The sequence below is a fragment of the Antechinus flavipes genome, chromosome 6 (assembly GCF_016432865.1).
Source record: "Antechinus flavipes isolate AdamAnt ecotype Samford, QLD, Australia chromosome 6, AdamAnt_v2, whole genome shotgun sequence".
Taxonomy (NCBI): Eukaryota; Metazoa; Chordata; class Mammalia; order Dasyuromorphia; family Dasyuridae; genus Antechinus; species Antechinus flavipes.
Genome location: NC_067403.1, coordinates 205,863,312 through 205,888,892, shown reverse-complemented (window position 1 = coordinate 205,888,892; position 25,581 = coordinate 205,863,312). Strand labels below are relative to the sequence as shown.

Genomic DNA, 25,581 nt, shown 5'->3' with positions numbered 1-25,581 from the left:
TTTCCCTAGAAATGTTGATTGATGTTGAATTTTCAGATAAGCAAAATGTGTGCAAGTTTGGAAATACAACCACCTTGTTTGTCATTGACTGGAAAAGATGGTCACTGAGATGGCACTTCTGGATCTGTTCATATGTTGCAGGCGAGTCTCAACAAGAGCATCACAAGAGAAGAAGGAAATAGAGCTGTGCAGGTTGTTTCCCACCAGGAGAAAGGATGCAGTAAGGTTAAGAAGCATTTTATTTTTGTCTCTGCATTCTCAGAACCTAGCATCAAGCCTGGAATATAGGAGGAGCCATCTAAGTAGAACATAGGCAGGTGGATATTATAGTAGAGGCATTCAGAGTCAGAAAGACCCGAGTTCAAATCTTGTCTCAGGCACTTACTATAGCCATTACTTTGATCACATAATTTAATTTCTAACTTAGTTTCCTTATCTGTAAATTGGGGGAGAGGGTGTTAATAATAACCAACTCAGTGCTATTGTAATAATTCTGACAAAATGACAATTAGATGAAAATATGTGTTTTGGACCTTTAAAAGTATTGTACTACATGCTAGCTATTAATATTGTTGTCCAGTTAAATTGAACAGGAGAATGGGAACCAAAAGAGTTTTGAAGTCAGAGTAGGCCTCACAGACAAAATTTTCCCTTTTACAGATGAGGAAACTGAGGTTAAATTAAGGAATAGCATCTACCCAAGGTGACACAGTAAGCCAGCAGGGGAGCTTGGACTGAAATCTGACTCTCCTTACTCTGGAGTTTAAAGTCCTTTTCTCTATTATTCCCCACTGACACCACCATCAGCTACTAGAATATCAAAATACCTTACATTAGCAAAAAGCATATAAATATCCTGGTCACACCTGAGGGGAGCAGGTGCCTGCTGCGATGCTGTCAGAGGCTATGGTCCTCAGCTCAAAGAAGGACTCAGTACTGACAGTACTGAGTCCTGACAGCCTGCCCTAATCTACAGAAGATTACATCATGTAACATACTCAAGGAGGTTGGAGGAATGAGGGGAGGGGGAAAAGGAGAAGGGGGAAATTTAGAGTCTTCATCTTTGTTCCTGCTATTCACAGATGAGAATTTCAAGGACACCCAACAGCCACCTGCCCAGTTAAAACAGCCCACACCAGCCACATCAAGGGGTTTAGTCTCTTCCAAATTCCCTACCCCCCATTAGGGATTTTCTTCCAATCCAGCTTGGTCTACTCTAGTGTACCCAGTTCATCCAGAAGTCTGGGAGGAGGGGGACAATCTGGTTCCTTTCCTAGCCATGGTCCTTGTGTCTTTCTTGCACCTGCTGTAGCATCTCTCCAGTCTAACTGAGCTTTTCTGGATTTTAATATTCACTGGGGAGTTGCCAAGACACTTGTCTGGTCCTGAGGCAATCACAGGGGAATTCTGGAGCCAGTTCAAAGAGAGGGTGAGCAGCTCACTGTCCCATATCCCACAGCTAGCATGTCCACAGATTGCCTATGACTTCTAGGCTCTCAAGTCCCATAAGGTCTAATTGCCCCATGCCCTTCTCCCCAGATTACTGATTTACAACTTAGATGCCAGTTGATCAAAGACCCCAAGTCTTTGACAGGTTTTCATTAATAATATTGATGAGGATATAGTGGAAAAAAGCTAAACTGGAAACGCAGGACCTCTATTTTAGGGGAGGAAGAAAGTGAAAGGGATGAGAGATTTCAAGTACTTGCTAAAGGAGTTTGGATAAAGAACTTCACCAATGTCTTCCGTGCCTCTAGGGCATCTGTAATCAAAAGGGTGACAGATCTAAACTGAACTCCTGACAGTTCCAAAAGCAGACCAAAAATCACTCTGTCGGCCCATTACTGGAAACAAGATTCCAGAAGTATCTCCATACCCTCTTAAGCATCCTGGAAACCAATACCCCCTCTCTAAAGAGAAAGTCACCCTCACCAATTTCACATAATAAATTATTATTTATTATAATTATAATTATATGCTCAAATAGCATTTTAAGGATTACAAATTAATCTCATTAAACCCTCAAAACAATTCTATGAGTCCAATTTTATTATCATCTCCAATATACAAATGACGAAACTGAAGCAAATGGAATTTAAGTGACTTGACTATGATCATACAGGCAGTTTGAGTGAAAGGCTAGAGGCCTTGCTGACTCCAAATTCAGCTCCCTATCCCTTGCATCCCTTACCCCTACCAACTACCCAAGCACAGGCTTGTTAATCTGCTTTTTACAAAAGATGGAACTGAAAAGACTAACTCTGAAGAGTTAGGTGACATTCACAATCACTCAGCGAAATCTTCAGATTTCACATTGAGTGTTGTTTGCACTGTCATAGAAAAGAAAATCCAGGAAATGGGGAAATAACAGGGCTTTGCTGAAGAACCCTCCCAGAGTTACAATGAAAAAGTCAGACAGAGAGTGGGGGTAGGAGCAAAGAGGGCAGAGTATTAAGCAATGAAACTGAGGAAATTTGTTAGCAACCTGATGGAATTGGAATAGAGTCGAGGAATACATTTCATCCTATTAGAAAGAGCAATCAGCGAGCTTTATTTTAATGATTCCATAAGTACTTGCTTGGGTAACAGTTGGGATAGTGGCAGCTCTGTAGGAGCTATGAAAAAAGTACAGGGTAGGGTCACATCTTGCGGCTTTCCCCTCTCCTTTCCGCCCCCCCCCCCCCCGCCCGGGGGGCTGACCATACATGCTCTATCTTGGAGGTATTAGGAACCACAGACAATACAGCACTACAGAACTTGGTGTTTCAAACCCCAGCCTCTGAAGAACCACCAAATCGCAGACCCTCTGACCCTGGGGGGACTGGGGAGAGGAGATTTTCACAAATCCGTCCCCTTATGCCCCTTTCTCCGCCCAGCTATGCATATCACAATGGGGGAAGTTGGAAACCCGGCAGCAGACACTGCTCCCCCTCCCCACCCGCAGGGATGCTTCAGAGTATGCAAACTTCGAAGGAAGGAGACGAGGACGCCAGAGGATGAATGCTTTCTCCGGAGGGAAAAGGCACAGCCCCCTGCACGCCCCTCCCCAGCCCACCCCGGCCGCCCGTTCTCTCAACCTGGGCAGTGCGCGCCAACAGAATGCGAGCCGGGGGCGGGGCCGGCCCCCGGGACCCGGGGACACTGGAGGACCCCCAGTGACTCCCCAGCACCTGGAGGTGCCCAGCCCCAGCGCAGCGCATCTGAGGCTCCACTCGTGCCCCGGGTGGGCAGAGGCGCTCTCCAGGGCGCCCAGGTGCGGGCGGGGCTGGCCAAAGTCCAGCAGGGCGGCCTCGATGCGGTCCAGAGCTCCAGCCGCCCCCCCACACCCCAGCACTACTTCCTCCCCGGCCGCCCCCTCCCCACCCCCGGCGCACAATAGCGGGCCCCCGGGACTCACTCGATGAAGTAGCTGGCGCCTTCCTCGGAGAAGCCTTCCTCCCAGCCGCGGGGCAGATCTGAGGCAGCCCAAACAGGTGGAAAGAGACCGGGAAAGAGATCCAGGAAAGTCAGCTCAAACTTTTGCCCACGCCGCCTCTCAGCCCAGTGCCGTGGGTGCCCAGCGCCCCGACCCCGCGCGTCTTCCTCCGGCCCGCTCCCCCCACCCCCAGCCCCGGGTCCCGCACCCACCTGAACGGATCATGTGGCCCGAGTTGACGGGCTCCCCGGTGCGTGGGTGCAACCAGGTGGTACAGCGGCGTTGGTCACTGCGGGGGGCGGGGAGAGACGTGCACCTGTTAGTGCCGGAGGGAAACGGGGTGCAGGGAGAAGCCGCGCCGCCCAACCCTCCCCCGCCCCGCCTCGCCCGGCCCCGCGCCCCCCGCCCGCAGCCCCCGCCCCTCACTCGATAAAGAAGACTCGGCCGTCCCTGCAGACCCCGTAGGACCAGTGCTCAGGTAAACTATCCCGCCCGACCCCCGCTGCCGCCGCCATGTTGGCCAGGAGTGCGCTGGGGGAGGCGGAGGAGGTGGAGGAGGCGGAGGACGGGGAGGAGGAGGAGGAGGACCAGGAGGACCAGGAGGAGGAGGCGGCAGGGGCGGAGCAGGCTGCGCGCGGGTGAGCTCGGGTTCTACTATGTGCTGCGGCGGCCGGGGCGCTCGGTTCGATCTGCGGCGTTCTGTGCGCCTCCCGGGAACATTTTATGGTCTGCAGTCGCCTCACGAGAGCTTTCCATCCAGAGCTCCCGGGGACGTTCCATCCACGGATCCCGGACGCTTTCTACTGGCTGCCTCGGCCTCCCGGGAGCATTAGACCCTCAGCACCCGGGGTTTGGGGGAGCTCGAGCTCTAATCCCAAATTCAGCAACTTTCTCCCCTGAGGGGTCCTCCCCGCCCACTTCCAAACTGCAGGAACTTGCGAAGTCCGGAGTAGGTGGAGAGACCCCGCGGGCGGGAGGACGCCTTTGTCCCTGGCCCTTCCTCCGCCACCGGCCAGACCGGCCGCTCTACTGACCCGGGCTGGTCCCCCAGTCCCTCCTCCCTTTTAGTTCTGTCCTCAGCTTCGATCTGGCCATTAAGCAGAGGCTGAGTGACGGGTTGAGCAGCCTTTGGGGTGCAGCCCCTCCCACCCCCACGAACCCTTCCGCGAAAGCCGGGGAAGCTGCTCTGTCCAGCACCTGAACTGGGGCCGAGAACTTCCCAAAGATCTCCCTGCGGGGCCACATCTTTAGCCAGATTCAATTCTATGTTCCCTAAGTCTGCAGTGGAAGGTACGCGAGTCCTGCCTTCCCCAACAGGTTAACACAGCAGCTCCTTCCGTCAACAAATACTGTCCCGGAACATGTGTACAAAAGTTCCTAAATACTGACCAGAGAGTTTGGCAAGGGAGACTGGAGACACGCACACACGTGGTGATAGTGTGCGGAGGGGAGCAGCTGGCTGTTGGGGAAAGAGAAGCCAATTTGGATTTACAGGAGGTTTGGAAAGCACATGCCCTACACACACACACACACACACACACACACACACACACTAGCTAAATTACCTCAGTCTCTTTTGAAAGGGCAATTTTTTACTTCCCAGGGCTTCTGAAAGGACTGAGATAATGTCTGTAAAGCTTTACTATTAATATTAATTAAGCATTATTAATCATTATTAAAGGACTGGTCTTAAAGTATCTCCTATCCATACAACAAGATCATCCAGGATCTCCTCCCACTAGGTATTTGCTACTGTTATGGACAAGATATGCTGAGGAGTCCAGATCAAGGATAGATTCTCTATGGATGATGAGGTCCCCAGGAGATTCATATTTGCTATAGATATTATGCAGATTATACCAAGGCTTCTTCTTGGAGGAAATCTTTAATCCTTCAAAGGAGGCTATCCATCCACACAGGATAAAACAAATGGATGAAGAACATCTGCTGCCCAGCTTTAAACATGCACTTGAAATGAATGTTTTATAGAACTTGATCAACAGCAGTAGATCTCTCTGGAATAAAGAGTACAGATAAATAATGAGGCTATCCCAGAGTTGTCAAAGAGGAGGAGAGTAGGCTGGATTGCTTTGGGGAAATTTCAGAACATTTTTAATGGCCCCGGATTTTTAATGCTAACATTTTGCTAATGTGACAGTTGATGTGGATTATCACTGCCTCTGAAATAGGAGACAAGAGGTGATATGTTATTTAAACCAATTTCTTTCACACCTTAATGGAGGCAGTTTAGGACCCTGAATCTAAGAACCTATGGAATGAGAGTATTCCTCAAGACCATGGACTCTCCTTCCAGCCCATTTCCTGTGACTGTTATCTAGGGAATTTGCAATTTTTGTGATTCAAACTGGCAACTATTTCTGCAGGTGCTGCAGCTCTTGCCTCCTTGTCATCCCTTTCCCTCCTTCTCCCCCCCCCCCCCCCCCCCCCCGCAGCTCCTGAAGATTTGGGACCAAAGTCCTTGGAACTGTCCAAAAGTCTATCATAAATAGTATAATCACAGTAAGAAGACCTCTCTCTTCATTATGAATAATATTCTTCATCATCTTCTTCCTCACTATCAAGTTTTTTCCTCAATAGTATTTTATTTTTCCAAATATTTTTGGAAATTTTCCAAAATAGTTTTCAATATTCATTTCTGAAGATTCTGTATTCCAAATTTTTCTCCCTTCCTTTCTCACATTTCCCCCTCTTGAATATGATATAGGTTTTACATCAGCAAGTGGCTTCTAAGTGATTACTTTGTGCCTGTGTTAAGCACAAGGGGATACCAAAAAATAGTAAGAACCAGGTGTTTGCCCTCAAGGGAATCTGGACATATAATACAAACACAGAGGACGTGGGAGATCATATTAAGGGGAGTCCTGTGTTACAAGTTCACAAGTCATATCTAAGCATCATTTTGCTGTTCAATACAATTAAAACAATGACCCTTTAAGCATGCCCTCCTTCACAGAGTAGTTATGAAACTGGTGCTGAAGTCGTAAAATAGGAGCCAAGATTATGGTCAAAGAAGGAAGAGGGAAAGAATGACTCAGATGCCCAGGTCATTTGGTGGATGCTCTTCAGCTTTTCCTGAACTCACAGAAGTAGGATTGCATAGGTTCCACCAAAACTAGATCTCTCTTTACTGTGATTAGTAGCTGCAAATTTCTCCTAAGTAAGTTTGTACCTAATTATTTTTTTCCTTGTCATTGAGACTTAAAGACCCTAATGTCATATTTGGATTGCAAAGATAACGTACCCCCTTACTTAGAATCTCTCCCTCCTTACATCTCTGCTTCCCTGGCCTCCTTCCAGACTTACTTTGCTCAAATCTCACCTTCTCTAAGACATTTTCCCAATTCCCCCTCCCCTGGTTATTAAGAGTCTTAATAACTATGTATGTGTATAGTATGTAACGTTATTTTCGTATTGTTAACACTCCCTCCCATTCAAGTGTGCACTCCTTGAACTCCCTTCTGTTTGTATCTGTTTGCTTAATTAATATACTACCTGGAACCAAAATAAATGTTTGTTGACTGACTTGAAATCTGAGATTCAGTTAGAGACCAGTTGATCTTTCTTGGGGAGCATCACATCATTCTTAAAGTTAATAAAAATAACAATAATAGATAACATTTATATAGCACTTACTCTGCACCAGTTTTTACTGTGCTAGGTACTTTACAATTTTATTGTTTTGAAAGGCAGCATAGTATATTTACTATGGTAGGTAGAAGCTACAGTGTTACCCTTATAATTCAGGAGTCTTGGATCCCGCAACAAACGCTTTACTGAGTGACTGTTTTGGCCATTAATAAGTTAGCTATGTGGAAGATAAAATGTGGAAGATAAAATGGAGCAGTTATGAAGCTGATAATTCAGGTGAAAAGTGTTGAGGGTCTAAGCTAAGTTGGCTGTGGGTTGATGAAAGAGAATGGATAGGATGTGTCAGATATTGTGAAGGTAGAAATGCTGAGATCTGGCAGATTGATTGGGTATTCAGAGTGAAGGAAAGTGAGAAGTTGAAGAGAATATCAAGATTACCAACCTGAGAGACTGGAAATTAGTGGTACATGTCTTCCCTAGAAAGAAGGAAGCTTGGGAAAAGGGCAGATCTTGGGAGAAGACACAATTCAATTGAATATCCTCTAAAACATCCAGTTTCCAATAGCCAACAGACAGCTGATGATCAGGGAAGAGATAATCATTGAATGTGGTGGTGAGAAATGAGTTTGATGGATGGATGTCCACGGGAAGCATAATGGAATTATGCTAAAAGTAGAAAGTCTGAGTGAGGCTCTGGACTTCTTTGTTTATTTCCCAACAGCTCAGAATTAGAAGGGATTCAAATGTTATCTAGTCCCAAACAAGGCAGGAATGCCCAGTGATAAGCATCCCACAGTTTACACATTATTTTGCAGTTCCTGTCTTATCCCAAGTAAAATGACCTATGATTTCTTTGCTAATTAATAGTAACTGAAGATTTAAGGAGCTCTAATGGTACAAAACTGAGGGCTCAGGCCATGCACCCATCTTAATTGTCCAAATTACTGGACAAAGTTCTTCAAATATTTTTACATAATTACCCATGATCAAATTAGAAATTCAAGAGGACATGTTTATTCCCAGTAGTGTCTAGGATGCTCTCACCTTGAATCCTACGATTCAAGGTGAATTTAGTACAGATTGAACAAAGTAGGTCACAAAATAGATGCATTACTAAAAATTTCTAGTTCATATAATTAATGGTTCAACTGATAGGTAGAAGGGAAAAATGTTGCATTCCTCTCTTTACTGTCCAAGAATCTATGATTTAGAAAATGGTGTTTTTATTGGTGCATTTTTGTTATTATATCACAATCATTTTTCAAAAATAAAACAACATTTTTAGAAGGGGGAGGAGAAGCAATTCAGCAAAACCAATCGATACATCAACCATGTCTGCCTGGATATTGCAGTATTCCACTTAAACTATTCCCCCATACACATTTCTCTGCTAAGAAGTAGCGGGGTAGAAATTCTTAATTTTTCCCTTCTCTTAGCAGAGGGTAGACTCGCAGTGGTTCTCAAACTTTTGTTTTCAGAATCTTTATCCTATTAAAAATTATTGAGGATCTCTCCAAAGAGTTTTTGTTTATCTGGATTATATTTATAGACATTTACCATATTGGAAATAAAAACTATTTTTGAATTTGTAGACCCTCTAAAAGGGTTTCAGAGATCCCCAGGATTCTTTAGACCATACTTTGAGAACCATTGGGGTAGAGTATCTTCAAGCAGAGTCTAGATGTATAGCATAGTATATTGTGATGGTTTGTTTTGTTTTTGTTTTGTTTTTTCAGGTATGGTATGACTTCAGTGGCTATTTAAAAGTCCATCTAACTTTCAGGATTCTTTGATTGTGTGAAGCTAAGCTTGTTCATTATAATTATACAACATTCAGAGCAGAACCAGGAAAACATTGCCCACAGTAACAGCAACATTGTGTGATGATCAACTATGAATGACTTAGCTCTTCTCAGCAATACAGTGATCCAAGACAGTTACAAAGGACTCATGCTGGAAAATTCTATCCACATCCAGGAAAAGAACTGATGGACTCTGAATGCAGATTGAAGCATACTATTTTTCACTTTCTTTACTTTGTTCATTTTTTTTTCCTTTTGGTTTGTTTCTTCTTTCACAACTATAATTAATATGGAAATATGTTTTACATGATTGCACCTATATAACCTACATCAAATTGCTTACTGTTTTAGGGAGGGGAATGGAAAGGTAAAGAGGAAGAAAAAAAATGGAACTCAAAATTTTGTAAAAATGAATGTTAAAAATTGTCTTTATATACAATTGGGGGGAAAGTACGATTAAAATAATTATATGATATGCAGTTTTGTTTTATTGTCCTTTTTTATATTGTCATAGTCATCATGTTTATTGTTTTCTTGGTTTTCCTTACTTCATTTTGATGATATACATATAAATCTTTCCATGATTCTCCAGATTCTTTATCTCCATTTCTCACAGTATAGGAATATTCCAATGCATTCATGTAATCATATTTTGCTTAGCTCTTCACCAATCAATGGATAACTTCTTTGACTCCATTTTTTTCTACCATAACTATTAATAAAATACTGTAATATTTCTTTCTCTTTTTAAGAGCACAAGCTTAGCAGATACTCTCTGGGTTAATGGAGTGAACATTTAAGTAGCTTTAAAAAACAAAACAAAACAAAAAAACTTACTTCCTAACTGCTTTTTTAGAATGATTCAACCAATTCGCAGCTTCATGGTGTGTTTTAGAAAGATGATTCTGGAAGGCAGTGTAGGATAAATTGAAGAGAACAGGAATCAAGGCAGAAAGATCATTCAAGAAGCATCTGAAAACCAGGCATGATAGGATCAGAGCCTGGACCAGGTTGGTTATCAAGAAAATACAAAAGGGACAGAAGTTGGCAAATCAATGGGTTGTGGGATTGAAGGAAAGTCAGAAGTTATAGGCGACTCCAAAATTTGGAGCTTGAGTTTATAGAAGAAAGATGGTGACACTGAAAAAAAGAGAACTTGATATTCTCTGAGATGTAATCATTATTCTTTCCTCTCTCCCTTCTGTTCCTTTGGGCAGAGTATTGGGGAAGGTGGGGAGAGTAGAAGGAAAGTATCCTGAGATTTTCATATTTAGCATGGAATTTAGCAGCTCACAGAATTCCCCAAGGTGGCTTTGTTGGCAATCCAATAAGGTGCTGGTGATGGGTCCTGGGGCAGAAGCAATGTTGCCAAGAATAGGTTTATAGTTTTGCCTTGGGTGAACATTATGCAAGGAACTATCTCCTATCTCAGAGTCAAACCACTCACTGGAAACATGAGGAATATAACACTCTATTTCCTATCAATCACACCTCAATTTGAGGACTGTTATTAGAAGCCACAATCTGAAAACTTAAAACCAAAAAAAATATTAAAAATCCAAAAACTTCCCAAAGGATGGAGAATATCTTACTGAGTGAGCTATAGTTCTGCCTTATTTAGAGCCTGTTTTCTTATTCATTAAAATATAAGTATGACTATATGATGACTCAGGACATTTCCAGCTCTCACCTAGAAACCAAAGCCACCTCAGGCTGCTATCTGACCCTTCCCTCTGTCCTTGGTAGGATGCTGGCTCTGTATTTTCATTCCTGTGGGTTTTTTCTCCATCCTCGTGGGAATTGGAAGTGATGATGGTCTCTGTATTAGCTTTCTCAGCTGGATTGTGGTGGGGGATCATTGGACAGCTGACCAGGACAAGAACAGGATCTAAATTACCAGAGAAAGAACTTCAGAAAGAAGTAATCTAGAGACAGACAAATGAGTTAGAGCCTTGCTGCTCTTGGCAGAAATGGGAAGCTCTTCTTATATCACAAAGTGGTAGCAAAGCACGAATCTCTGTGTTCTTAAAAATGTAGTTTTACATACATACACATACACATGTATATATACATATATGTATTATTAAAATGCATAATTTTTATATCGAGAGATGTCATATTTGGTGGGAAAGATAGTATGGGAGGTACTTTTTTTAAAAATCAGTTTTGTTATTAGGTTTAAAAGAGCTGCTTAGAATAGAGGTGTCAAATACTTGGCTTAGTTGTTAATAAGTAGTTTTCTAAGTCAATCAACAGGGATCCTGATATATGGTTCAGTGGCTCCCTTTCTGAGTTTGACACTGCTGGTTTTGAGGACCTTGAGTGCAAATGACTCATTCCGGGTCATACAACCAGTATAGCCAGCGTCAGGACTTGAACTCAGGTCTTCTTGCCTACCGGATCATCACTCTCTATCCACAACCCCATGCTTTCCCTCCACTAAAACTGCTGCTTCTAATAGTGACAGTTCTCCCTTGCTTTTGAGTTCTTAAAGGCATTCCAATTGACCTTATTTGAGCTTCACGGGAGCCCTAAGAGGGAGAAAGAGCAGGGATTGTTATCCTTACTTTGTATATAAGGAAACTAGGTACTTTGAAGTAAAGGGCTAATCCAAGGTCACACAGTTAGCTCAAACCCAAGTTTCCCAAATTAGGAGTACATTCAAGGACAGCTGGGTTCAAATCCTAGCTGGGAACCTCCCTCAGCCTCAGTGTGATCAGTTCTAAAGTGGAAAGAATAATACGAGTCACAGGGATGTTGTGACATTTGAGACAAGGAATGAATGAACAAAAAAAGAAGAAAAGGCATTTCTTAAGCATGTACAAAGCTTTGCGCTAAACCCTGGGGGTACAAACAGAAAAGTTAAAATAGTCTCTGTTCTCCAGGTGCTCACTTTCTCACAGGGGACACAACAAGCTGCAGATCAGGTGGAAAGATTTGCAAAGCAGATGGTAACCCATCTTCTTTCAGATCATTTCATCTGATGAAATCATATCCGATTTTGATGTTGAAATACTTGACAGTGCCAGTGACTCTGCCAATAAGAACTTTTATTCTTAGCAGGCAGTGTGCAGAGCAGGAACACCTGAGTTCCTGTTCTGCCCATCGTGCTTACTAGCTACGTGACCTCGGGCAAGTCACTGTGTCAGTTTGTCCCTCAAGGGTCCTGCTCTAGAAAAGTTCCTATTGTAAAGATCAAATGTGTGTGTATTTTAAAAGTTATTATCATTCTTTTTCTTACACTGTAGCAAGGTGGGGGTGTCTAGGGATGAACTATAAGATGATTCTAGGTACCCAAGTAACAGAATAAAATCCTTGGTCAGAATGCTATGGGATTCTTTTGTTCTCTTAAGGATGATCTCTGGCCAGGAAAGTGCCTTCCTCTAACCTCCCTCTAGCTGGAGGGAGGGACCAGTGATCTTTTGTATATTGAGGAAAATACAAAGAGGACTCTGGGCTATTAGCCTCTTGATGATAATAGTTTATATTGTGCTTTACAAATATCATCTAATTCGGTCCTCACAGCAATTCTGGAAGGTAAGTGCTTTATATACTCACTTTACAGATGAGGAAACTGAGGACAAAATTGCCACAGAGCTGATAAATGTCTGAGTCATGATTTGAACTTAGGTCTTCCTGATTCCAAGCCCTGAGCTCTATTCATTGATTAATGTAGCTAATTTAAACTTTTTTTTGTTAATCTTGGAAGGGTTTTATTTTACATTCTTGCAAGAAAGGGTGTCTAGGCTAGCAGACAACTTTTGAAATTGCAACGGCATTCTCTTATTTCTTATACTAAAAAGCAAGTCCCTCTCAATTTCTAGCCAACCAGCAGCCAAGTACCTTACAAAACCAACCCTGGGAATACAAAAGCGAACAAAAAGAAAACCAGTCCCTGCCCTCAAGAAGCTTACATTCACATATACATATATATGTACATGTATATATGTATACACACACATACACACACACACACACACATATATATGCTTATATACTATACATGAAGGAACCAGAGAAGGGGAAGGGGGCAAATCCACTTCTTCTAAACTTCTATTGCACTTACTGCCAGTACCTTTGTATAACACTTATACAGTCTTGTGATGTATCTTTTTATGCCTTTTCTCTTCCATATTTACTTTTTCAATAAACATCTGTCTCTCCCTCACATGTCTCCTCCCCATTGAGAAAGCAAATATAATTAAGCAAATAAATTTCTGCACTGGCCATGTCCAAAAATATATGTCTCAGGCTGCTGAGTCCATCACCTTTCTATTAGGAAGTGTTTCATTTTGAGTCATCCAGACAATTCATTTCACTCCGTATCAGTTCATACAAATCATCCCAGATTGCTATGAAACCATCCCCTTCATCATTTCTCACAGCACAATAGCATTTCATCACACTCTTATACTAAAATTTCTTTAGCCATTTTTCAAATAATGGACATCCCCACGGTTTTCAGTTTTTCGCACCTACAAAATGAACTGCTATAAATATTTTGAGTACACATGAATCCTTTTCCACTTTTCTTTGATCTCTGTAAGGGTTTGGACTGAGCTGTGGTATTGCCAGGTTAGAGGGTATGCACAGCTTAATAGCTTTTGGGGCATAGTTCCAAATTGCTTTCCAGAATGGCTGGACTAGTTTACAACTCTGTTAATAGTGCATTAAAGTATTTATTTGCCCACAGCTTCTCCAGTATTTGCCATTTTCCCTTTTTTCCTACTTTACCAATCTAAGGAGTGTGAGGAAGAACTTCAGAGTTGTTTTAATTTGAATTTCTGTAATGATTAGTGACTCAGAGCATCTTTTCATGTTATTGGTAACTTAAATTTCAAAGAATAGCCTCAAAGGAACAAGTTCCCTTGGCCAAGAATATGTTAGATCAGGAGGAACACTTGAGGAATAACTCTTATTTTTATAAATTTAAATCAGTTCCCTGTATATCTTTAAAATGACAAATTTATCAGAAAAATTTGCTGCAAAGATTTTCTTCCCTTCCTTCCCCCTTCCTCTCCACTCCTCACCCCCGTTAACCTGCTCCTCTTCTCATTTAACTTGCATTGGTTTTGTTTGTGCATAACTTTATAACTTCTTATATAGCACTTTTGTGTAAAGCAATGTGGTAAGTTCTGAGAAAGATACTAAGTTAGTATCCTGTCCTGTTACATGTGGAATATACAACATTACAGCTAAGAGGATTGCATAATAAAGTGCTATGTGGGAAGAGGAAAAGCTTCCTGAAGGAGGAAACATCTAAAATGGGCTTTGAAAATTGAGTAGGGTTCAACAAAGAAAAAAGAGGAAAAAGGATCAAAACAGGGAAGGATCACAGAAGCCATTTAATCCAAAACCATTCTCTTATAGATGAAGGGTCTGAGAGGTTCAGGAGTTAGCTGGTTTGCCCAAAGTTACAACGTACAGTAAGCATCAGAGACCAGATCTTCTCCTTCCAAAGCCAAAGAGAGTTCTTTCCACAACGTACTATTATTGTTCAAGAGGTCAGGAACAGGAGAGAGAACAAGGTGAATCCTTTGGAGTCCAGTGTTGTTTATCCTTTAGATATGGTTGAGGGAAGAGTAAGGTTGGAAAGGTAGGGTGATACATGGCTTAGCCATAAAGGAGGGCATCATGAGAAGATTCATGACCAAAGATCACAAGAGAGAAAATAGACAGTTTTGATTTGATATAATTATAATAAATTTTAAATAATAAAGTTTTTTTTTTCTTCACAAACAGTGAAATTAGACAGGAAAACAGATGATTGGAGAAAAAAAAACTTTTGCAGGAAGTTTCTCTGAAAAAAAGATATATCTAAGACACAGAAATAAATTACTCAAATTTATATGAACAAGAATCCTTCCCTGAAAGATACATAATCAAAGGAAATAGAGAGTTCATAAACAAATTATGATATATGATATGATAACTGTAATGGAATATTATTGTGCCATAAAAAATGATGAACCTTATGGACAGTATCCGAAAAACTGGAAATACCTGTATGAAGTGATCCAAACTCAAATAAACAGAATCAGAAGAACAATTTATACAACAATGACATTATAAAGAAAATCAATTTTGGGAGATTTTAGAATTCTGATTAGCAGAACAAAAAACCAAGATTGCAGAGGTCTGAAGATGAAGCATGCACTTGTTTCCTGATAGAGAGGTGATGGAGAAAGAGATAATGTATCCAAAAATATTGGATATGGCCAGTTCTTAGGAGAATTTGCTTTGCTTGACTATGAATATCTGTCTGCAATTTTTTTTCTTTTGCTTAATTGGGAGGAAGGGAGGAAGTGTAGGAAAGAGAAATAAATGCATTACAATAAAAAAAATTGAATTTAAAAAAGCATTACTAAGAAAAACAATTGGAGAAAAATACAAACTTAACAATTTTAATGTGAAATGTGAAAGGATTAAACAATCCAATAAGACAAAAGTAAGATTTTAAAAAAAAAAGGTAGACTGGTGGCAGATAGTAAAGGGTCTCAAAGGTCATGTAAATTATTAAGGAGAAAGCTTCAGAAGCTTTCTGAACAGAGAAGAGTTATGAACAAGTAATTGGATTATAACTGTTGGTGTTTCTGGTTCATGATCCAGATCCACAGAATCATAGGTTTAGAACTGAAAGCTACATCAGACATCATCTAATCCAACTCCCTCATTTAATAGATGAGGAAACTAAGACTTGGGGTGATCTGGCCCATAAAGACAAATGGCAAATGGCACAAAGTTCAATATCCAGAATCTGTTGTATTCCCAGAGATACCAGACCTCAAAGGAACAAGAAACCAATAGTTCCCATTAATCAGCTGGAGGAGGAAAGGTAGCCTGAAGCTGCGGGGAAGATGACTCAGGGCTCCTCTAGACATTTGAACGCTCAGGCATGAATCATGAGATTTAGAACTGGAAAGGAACCTCAGAGACCTCTGATTTAATCATTTCCTCTCTTTTCGAGTTTGAAGTCCCATATCTAATATTGTCAAATTTCTGGGACACTCCCCCTCCCCATGTTTCTCAATTAAGAAAATATGATGGTTTAAAAAAGTGCTATATATTCAGTAATGGTTTTCCACATAAGTAGATATTTTTTCCTTGCAACAACAGCCACATCCACTTGAAAAATAAATGTGTGTGTGAAGCATTAGGTTATTCACTCTTCAGAAGGCCCATTCCTATATTCTGCAGCTATGTCATTTAATGAGCTGGTCTCAACAGTCCATCTCCCTAGGGCCATACCTTACAGATCTACTGATCTAAACCATTTTCTTCATTTTAGAAAAAAGGAAATAGACCCAGAGAGAGAGGAAAGATCACATTGTAATTGAATGGCACAGTGTGGAGTATAACTCAGTTCAATGTTGTTCCCATGCAATAGCGTAGGAGGAAGGACTGGTCATCTCTTTCTGTGGGTTTGAGCTGACTCACCCAGGTGGTGAGGCACAGACTCCCTTCCCATATACCTCCATTCCTTCCCACGTCTTCTTTCATTCCCATAGGGATGCTCACCCCCTTACTCACTAAGGTGCTTGTTGTTTAAAGTCTGACTGTCCCAAAGAATTAGATGTTTTCTTAGGGGATTCTTTTTTGTTGTTGTTAGTTTTTTTCATTTTTTATAATTCAACCTTTTTATTTTCAAATCATATGCAAGGATAATTTTTCAACATTGACCCTTGCAAAAACTTGTGTTCTAATTTTCTCCCCCTTTTCCGCCCCCTTCCCTAGATGGCAAGTGATCCAATATATGTTAAACATGGTAAAAATATATGTAAATCAAATATAGGCAAACATATTTTTGGGTTTTTTAAATAATTTTTATTTTTTTAAAACTTTTTATTGACAGAACCCATGCCAGGGTAATTTTTTACAGCATTATCCCTTGCATTCACTTCTGTTCCGATTTTTCCTCTCCCTCCCTCCACCCCCTCCCCCAGATGGCAAGCAGTCCTTTACATGTTAAATAGGTTACAGTATCCTAGATACAATATATGTGTGCAGAACCGAACAGTTCTCTTGTTGCACAGGGAGAATTGGATTCAGAAGGTAGAAATAACCCGGGAAGAAAAACAAAAATGCAAGCAGTTTATATTCATTTCCCAGTGTTCTTTCTTTGGGTGTAGCTGCTTCTGTCCATCCTTGATCAGTTGAAACTGAATTAGCTCTCTTTATCGAAGAGATCCACTTCCATCAGAATACATCCTCATACAGTATTGTTGTTGAGGTATATAATGATCTCCTGGTTCTGCTCATTTCACTTAGCATCAGTTCATATAAGTCTCGCCAGTCCTCTCTGTATTTATCCTGCTGGTCATTTCTTACAGAACAATAATATTCCATAATGTTCATATACCACAATTTACCCTACCATTTTTCAATTGATGGGCATCCATTCTTTTTCCATAGGCAAACATATTTATACAATTATCTTGCTGCACAAGAAGAATCAGATCAAAAAGGAAGAAAAATGAGAAAGAAAATAAAATTCAAGCAAAGCACAACAAAAGAAATGAAAATGCTGTGTTGTGATCCACAATCAGTTTAGGGGATTCTTCAAGTCCTGATATAACAGTGCAATTTTAACATTGTTCTAACATTCCCTACACTGTGACACTGGTAAAGGGGATACTACTCTCAATCAGGAGAAGAGGTCCATAGCCCTTGTCTAGTGCTTCTCGATTATCACAAATATAAGTCCACCCCAACCCTAATATCCTGTCTCCTGTATGAATTAAGGGTTTGGAGAAAAGGTCCATAAGCAAGAAGAGAAAGTGAGCTGTTATCAGACAGTACTTTTTCAGGGAGGAGAAAATTGTTCTGTTAGAAATTAAGCTGATGCTAAGTCCTGAAGGCAGCTCTAGGAAGGAGTGCAGAGTGAGTCAAGTAAGAGACTGGCTTAGAAATGAGAAGCAACATCCTGGAGAGCAATTAGGAACTATGCTCAAAAAGTTATCAAACTCTGCATATCCTTTGATCCAACAGTGTTATACTGGGCTTATACCCCAAAGAGATACTAAGGAAGGGAAAGGGACCTGTATGTGCAAGAATGTGGCTGGTCTCTTTGTAATGGCCAGAAACTGGAAACTGAGTGGATGCCCATCAATTGGAGAATGGCTGGGTAAATTGTGGTATATGAACGTTATGGAATATTATTGCTCTGTAAGAAATGACCAGCAGGATGTTTCAGAAAGGCCTGGAGAGACTTACATGAACTGATGATGAGTGAAACGAGCAGGGCCAGGAGATCATTATATACTTCAACAATGATACTATATAATAATCAATTCTGATGGACCTGACCATCTTCAACAATGAGATGAACCAAATCAGTTCCAATGGAGCAGTAATGAACTGAACCAGCTATGCCCAGCAAAAGAACTCTGGAAGATGACTAAGAACCATTACATTGAATTCCCAATCCCTATATTTTCTCCTGCCTGCATTTTTTTTTTAATTTCCTTCACAGGCTAATTGTACAATATTTCAGAGTCCGATTCTTTTTGTACAGCAAAATAACAGTTTGTGCATATAAACTGATTTTGTATTTTATACTTTAATATATTCAACATGTATTGGTCAACCTGCCATCTAAAGGAGGAGGTCGGGGGGAAGGAGGGGAAAAATTGGAACAAAAGGTTTGGTAATTTTCAATGCTGTAAAATTACCCATGCATATGATTTGTAAATAAAAAGTTATACTAAAAAAAAAAGAAAGAAATGAGAGGCAATGTAAGGCATGGTCCTTATATACTCGCCTTTTTTAGGAATATTTGAGAGGATTTCGATGGAGCCCTGCAACTCCAAATTCTTGGGGACCCAGAGAAAGAACCCGAGAACCCTAGCTCTCAAGCTTATTTCCATTGCTCTTCCCCAGAACACTGTTAGAACTTTTGTTCAATTCTATCTTTTTGGATTCTTTAGGATTTCAGTTCTCCAGATGAAGGTGTTAAGACTCAGTGACCCTGGAGGTGACTTCCATCTTTAAATATATTCAAAGAACTGACCAGCAAGCCCATCTCTCCCAGCATCCCAGGGCAGCCTCTCATAGTCAGGCTTACTTAACGCTACTACTTTCCTCCAGGGGCAGTTGTTCCGGCCTGTATCTCGCCACCAGACCCAGATGGCTCTGGAGAAGAAAGTGGGGCTGGTGGTTTTGCACAGTTCCCCTCTCTTCAGTCCAATTCACCTGCATGTCATGGCATCACCTCTCTGCTGTCGTGGTCCTCTGCGAGAATTAAGGACAAACAATGAACTAACCGAGCTCAGGAGCACAGCCCTTCCTTCACTTACACTTTGTATATGGCTGGGACTTCTATCCCTTCTGAGATCTTAGTGGGTCCTCTCCTCTGCTGAGTGAGGAGGCTAGAGAGGATGATGTCCATTTGACAAAAGAAGGAATAGAGGTTCTGAACTATTCCAAGGTGAAAAAGTTGTCTCACCAGGGAGTTCCTTGTCCCCAAAGGGATCATGGAGATCATCTAGTCCCACCAACTCATTTTAATTTTTAATTTTTAAATTTTATTTATTTTTAATACATATTACTTTATGAATCACATTGGGAGAGAAAAATCAGACCAAAAAGGAAAAACCATGGGAGAGGGGGAAAAAAAACAGAAAAAAAGTGAACATAGCATGTGTTGATTTACATTCAATTTCCATAGTTCTTTTTCTGGATGCAAATGGCATTTTCAGTCCAAAGTCTATTGGGATTGCTTTGGACACCTCATTTTATAAAGAAGGGGACAGGTCTAGAGAGAGGACCCTTGGGTCCAAGTTATTGCCACCAGCTCATCACCTTACATCATTTCTCTCTTCTCCCATAGATGTCCTCCCATAAGCAAACAACATGCTTACTGTTAAGATATATGCCTGTTGTGTATATCGGCTCCTTGAGAGTGGGACATTTCTATCTTTTTGTCTTTGCCTTCCCAGAACCTAGAACTGTGATGTTACATAGTAGGTGCTTAATAAATGCTTTCTGACCTGGGACCAGAACTCAAGTCTTCCACTCCAAATTTAGATTTTTTTTTGCATCATTGGAGCAGCTGCTGAATACTCCCCATAGCTAGTATGGCATGCTTCAAAGTACCCCCCTCCCATATATCCATAGGCATATATATATATAAAATATGTGCATATATTTCTCTCTCTTTTTAGGATATAATCGGGGGAAGCATCTATTGCCTTTCTTTTCAGAATTCAGGATACTGGTGACTTTAGAGCCCTGCCTACAACCCGAGTCCAAGAGAAGGAAGTTGAAGAGCAGCAGATCCAGTTTCTACAATCATTTCAATCAGTGATGAACACAAAAACTATTTTTAGATGCCTGTAATAACTGAGATATGATATGAAAATATTAGTAAATTTGATTAATGACAAAATCATAGGTTCTCCTAACACCACTCTGGTATGTTGTCTACATTCATAATTGAAGAAAATGCTACATTTCAGTTAGAGCTTAGTGAAAATTAAGATGTAATTTTTTCCCCACACAAGTTTACTGGCCCCCTGAAATCCATCCATTAACCTGTGGGTGCTGGATTAAGTACCCCTGGACTAGAGGTAAATCTTACCTCTTACAGCCTGCCAGAACTATCGGCAAAGGAAGGATGGGAAGCAATGTAGCAAGAAGAAAAGAACATTGAGCAGGGAGTCAGGCTACTGCAGTCCTGCCCCCTTCTCTGCTACATTATGAAAGTCATTTCCTTTCTTTGGGCTTTTGTTTTCCTGCCTGTAAAACGGAGAGGTTGGAATAGATGTCCCCTTGAAATTCTGAGAGGTTGTGATATTAAGAGAACGTAGCATAGGCAAAAGACCCTGTCCTGCCTTCTGATCAAAAGTCCCCATCTCATGGAGGAAAAGGGAAATTAAGCAGGAACTTTCTGGTTTAGAGGCTCACCTGCTTTGAGCGATCCGGAGGTCAACTGTTCCCCGGCTTCTGATTTGCATAAAGGTAACCACTGAGCTCATATGGCCCAGGTCAGGCACCTAGAGGAAAGACATGAAGACTCCTTTAGAAACCTAATCTGTTGCTTTGGATAGGATCATAAATTTAGAGCTGGAAGCACTTGCTGCTGCCAGACCACAGTTCTTTGATGTCAGTCCAACCGGTCCAATAGTAGTATTTCATTGTAACCCACGGTATCAGTTCATTCATTCACTGAGGTTAAGGTCCCAGTCTGAGGCCTTCTGGACAAAAAAACAAGAGAGTGGGTTAACAAGTTTAAAGTCAATAGGGGAAAAATAATCAAAACAGGGTAGGATATTGCAAGAGATGCAGCCTTTGAAACTGTAGCCGTCACAGACCCCATCTACAGAGCCTACCTATGAGAGCAGAGCATTGGATTTCAGTTCAAAATTCAGTTTGGCTTTTTGTCATCTAAGTGACTTTGGGTAATCCTCTCCATCTCTCTAGGCTCAGTTTCCTTCTCTGTAAAAGTAGGGAATTGGACACGACCTATAAGATCCCATCCAGTTCTTACTATATGATCCTCTAACAGAGTATCTCAAAGCTTCTTAAACGTTGGGTCAAGTAACTGAATGTGGGGGTTGAAAAACTTTGGCAATAGTAAAAAGTATCAAATATTCCACCAAGACTTAGTTAATTCTTTGTGTAAAAATAAATTAGCACATCTATCTCATTAGTATGCAAATTTGCCTGCATGTTTAATAAATGGCAAAATTATATGTAGACCAACGGATTGTTTTAAAATAAATTTATGATTTATTATCAATAAATGTTTGATTTGTATACTTATTTAATATACCTACACCTGGGGTTGCATAAAATTTCTCAGGCAAAAAGAGGTCACAGGTGGAAAAAAGTTCAAGAAGCCCCAATATATTCTTACTAGATTTTCATTCCCTGAAGGCAGGGACCATATGCTACTCATTTTGTAGCTCTCTCCTATTTCTCCCCTCTCCCCAATGCTAAATACATTGTGGGTCCTATTTCTAGGTACTCAGTGTTAATTCAATCAATTAAAAAGAATTTATTAATTACATATTCTATTTTGCTGCTTTGAAACCTCGAGGACCTTACATTCTACCACAACATATATCCATATAAATATACAAACTAAATACAAGGTAATTTGAGGAGAAAGAAGACTGGCAGCTGGAGAAAAAGAGGAAATGCCTCATAAAGGAAGAGAGTAGGTGGTGTTTGACCTCAAATTGGAAGGAAACTAGGGGCTGTGTAGGAGACAGTTCATGCTAAAGAAGAAATGGAAATGAAGTACCATGTGTAAAGAAGAGCAGAAAGCCAATTTGGCTGGACTGAATTGTGCCTGGAAAGGTAGGCTGGTGCCAAGTTGTGAAGAGATTAAATGCTCCAAGAAGAAATGTATAACATCCTCGAAGTAACAGGGAGCCCGGGAGTTTATCGATCAGGAAAGTAATATGCTCCAGAACTGTGCTTTAGACATAAAATTTTGATTACATAAGATAGCTGGGTTGGAGAGGTAAGAGGGATACTTTCAGCAATGAACATGAAATAAAGACTTTAATAACATTTTTAAAATACCATTTTGGCAGTTGTGAGGTTAGATGGACTAGAGAAAGTGCAGACTTGAGACTGAGAGAACAGTTAGGAGGACGTAGCAATCATCCCTGTGACAACGATGGATGAGAGCCTGAATAAGGTTATGGCCTCTTAAGGAAGAGTTGCAAGAGATGAGGAGGTAAAGTCAATGAAACTTGGTTTGGCTACAGTTGGCTACAGAGGTGGTGGTAGAGGTAAGGGATGGTAGAGAGTGAAGGATGACTCAAAGATTACAAATCTGAATGGCTGAGGGAATGAATGGATGCTGAGCAACCGAATAAATGCTTCCCACTGAAAATGGTTAAAAATAGGTAGCTTATTGTGGGAAGGAAATGGGGCCATGAGGAGAGAGGGTTTGATATGTCATCAAGGACAGATTAGGGTGTTTGTATAAAAGAGTCAAATATCCAAGGGCTCAAGTGCAAGGGCTCAAGAAATAATTTTTAAAATTCTTTTTTTATTCACTGACAGCAGCTGTTAGTGGTTTTGCTATCATAATTTAAGAGCACATAAATATTTTAAATATATGCTCATAGTAATAATTTCCACAAACTTTCTGCATAGTCACCTTGTACACCAAGAACTTCAATGCTTCCTTATTCTGGCATTCAAAGCCTTCCATAATCTGGCTCCAAGCTACCTTCTAGCTGTGTTTCCTACTACCTGCCTTATGTATTAGTCTCCATTTTAGATTTCTCCATATCCCTCATTCTTATCCACTCGTTACCTACCTCCACACTGTTGCTCATACTCTGTCCCATGCCAAGGACATAGTCCTCCACTATCAAGTAAAGTCTCTTGAAATCTCTCTTCAAGGTGAGCTCATGAGCCACTCCCTCCGGGAAGCCTCCTGGGATTCCTCCCCCCGACAGCCATCACTCCCTTCTCCTTTCTTGGGGCACTTTGCTGAACATTTCCTCTATGCTTCTCTTTTCCTTGCTCTAGCTCCTTGAGTGCACCTGAATTCTGATTTTGAGTCCTCAGTGCACTTACTAAAATTCAGGAGTCCTCAATCTACAGCCCTCAGGCCAGAGGCGGCAGCTGAGGACGTTTATCCCCCTCACCCAGGGCTATGAAGTTTCTCTATTTAAAGGCCCACAAAACAAAGTTTTTGTTTTTACTATAGTCCGGCCCTCCAACAGTCTGAGGGACAGTGAACTGGCCCCCTATTTAAAAAGTTTGAGAACCCCTATAAATGTTCATTTGGGAGTGGGAGAAGCAGGGAATGGAATTCGGCTTTGATTTGTCGATTGAGAATTTTCTGGGGAATTAAGAGATTAAGTGACTTGTGGATAATTACATAGCCATTATGTGTCAGTGGTGAGACTTGGCCTTAATCCACTGAATCACTAAATTAATGATAGCTGGCCTTCATATGGCATTTTAATTCATTATTATTGAATTGCTCACTGACATTTATATAGCCCTTTAAAGATTACAAGGTAATTTGCTTCTATCATCTCTTTTGGTCCCTATGAGATAGGTTGTACCAGCCTAATTATCCCCATTTTTCAGATGAGAAGACTGAGGTTGAGTAACCTGCAGCTAATAAGTATAGGGGGAGGGTTTGAACTCCAGGCTGCTATCATTGTAGTATGTATACTACACACTTGTGTAGTGTGTATACAATCACACTACACACACACTACATTGTAGTGTACACACTACACACTACAATGTCAACTCCTAAGGGAAGTAAGTCTGTTCAGCAATGGGTACCCAAAAAGGGGAAAATCCACCTGATATTTCCTCCTTTCCACACTCTTGCCTATCTTAGAGAAATTCGTCCACCATCTGCACTCATCCGGGCAACAGCCTCCTCTTCTCGAAATTGTTCAGGATGAGTTTGTTTGAGATGAGTTCCCCGAGCAGGTGACTCTGGTAGAGAAATGTTATTGAGAAAAGAGAAATGTGTTTTTTATTTAAAATGTCTGGCAACTTTTCACAAGAGGGTATGGACAAGTTTCAAGAGATGGACAAGTATGGATGGGGACCACGGTCCCATCTTTATCATTTTCAAACTGTTAAGTGCTACAGAAAAGCGAGCTGTTCTTATTCTTTTCTTTCTTACGCTCATCATTTTTGGTGGAGATAAAAAATATTCTTCTTTTATAATCCACAGACTGCTATTCAGGGGATAAAGTTTTGTAATGGAATAAAAGTAGTGGATTACAAGCTCATCTGAAGACTCAGGTAATGTATCATGAGTATGCTAGTGGCAGACAGTGCAATAAAGTGTTCAGTATTTCCTTCTATTCCCACATATTCTGAGTTGCTTTTACCACTCCCTCTTTAACTATTTTGGAAGTTTTTCACGCCATGTTTTATGGGTTGGGAGGGATGGAAGATGGATAGACAAAGTGACCCACTGTTGTGCTTTGAATATTGGGAGAAATTTTCAGGAGGGTATGGACAAGTCTCAAGAGACAGACAAGCTGGGGAGGAAGGAGGGATTTGGTCTACATCACTAGAGGGAACTCCCACATCAAGATCTGGGATACTTAATTCCGTGAACTTTGAAGATGAGTATTTGGAATGGTAGTATCTGTTAATATGTTTAATACTTAAAATGTTTATGAGCGGTAATATATGAATGATTATAAGCAGCTTTTTCTGTCACAATGCTTCAGTTCCAATATAACTTATTATTACTCATCTCACTATCATTATTAACCTGTCAACTTGGTATCATAGAAAAAGTACAAGGTTTGAAGTCATAATACAAGCTTGTTCTCTGGGCTCTTGTATGATCATGGACAACTCATACCCTTTCCTCTCCTGTATAACTTAATGATCTCCAATATTTTAAGATGTAATGTTAATTTCCATGGAAGCAACACTGTTAATCAGAGATGTATTAGATATAGATGAATATAGATAGACATACTGAAATGGCACTAACCAGGACTTAGAAAAATGAAGATTTGCTACATCTTCAAAGGAAACTCTACATTCAATTAGAAAAATACTGTTTTTCCTGGAGAGACTTAATGTGAACTGATGCTGAGTGAAGTGAGCAGAACCGGGAGATTGTTGTACACAGTAACAGCAAGATTGGGTGGCGATCAGCTATAACATACTTAGCTCTTCTCAGCAATACAGGGATCCAAGACAACTCCAATAGACTTGGGAAAGAAAATGCCATCCACATCCAAAGAACTATAAAGCCTGAATGTGAATCAAAGCATACTATTTTCATTTTTTCCC

The 25,581-nt window shown here is 40.9% G+C and overlaps 2 long non-coding RNA genes across 2 annotated transcripts; one reads left to right on the top strand and one right to left on the bottom strand.

Moving 5' to 3' along the window:
• Positions 1-3,217: 3,217 nt before the first annotated feature.
• LOC127541008 (uncharacterized) lies at positions 3,218-3,928 on the bottom strand. The gene is made up of 3 exons (XR_007948338.1): positions 3,842-3,928; positions 3,628-3,704; positions 3,218-3,455 (listed from the first exon to the last, which is right to left on the bottom strand). It is a non-coding gene; the product is annotated as an uncharacterized LOC127541008 (long non-coding RNA).
• LOC127541007 (uncharacterized) lies at positions 3,643-9,305 on the top strand. Its single transcript, XR_007948337.1, has 2 exons — positions 3,643-3,893; positions 8,761-9,305. It is a non-coding gene; the product is annotated as an uncharacterized LOC127541007 (long non-coding RNA).
• Positions 9,306-25,581: the final 16,276 nt, after the last annotated feature.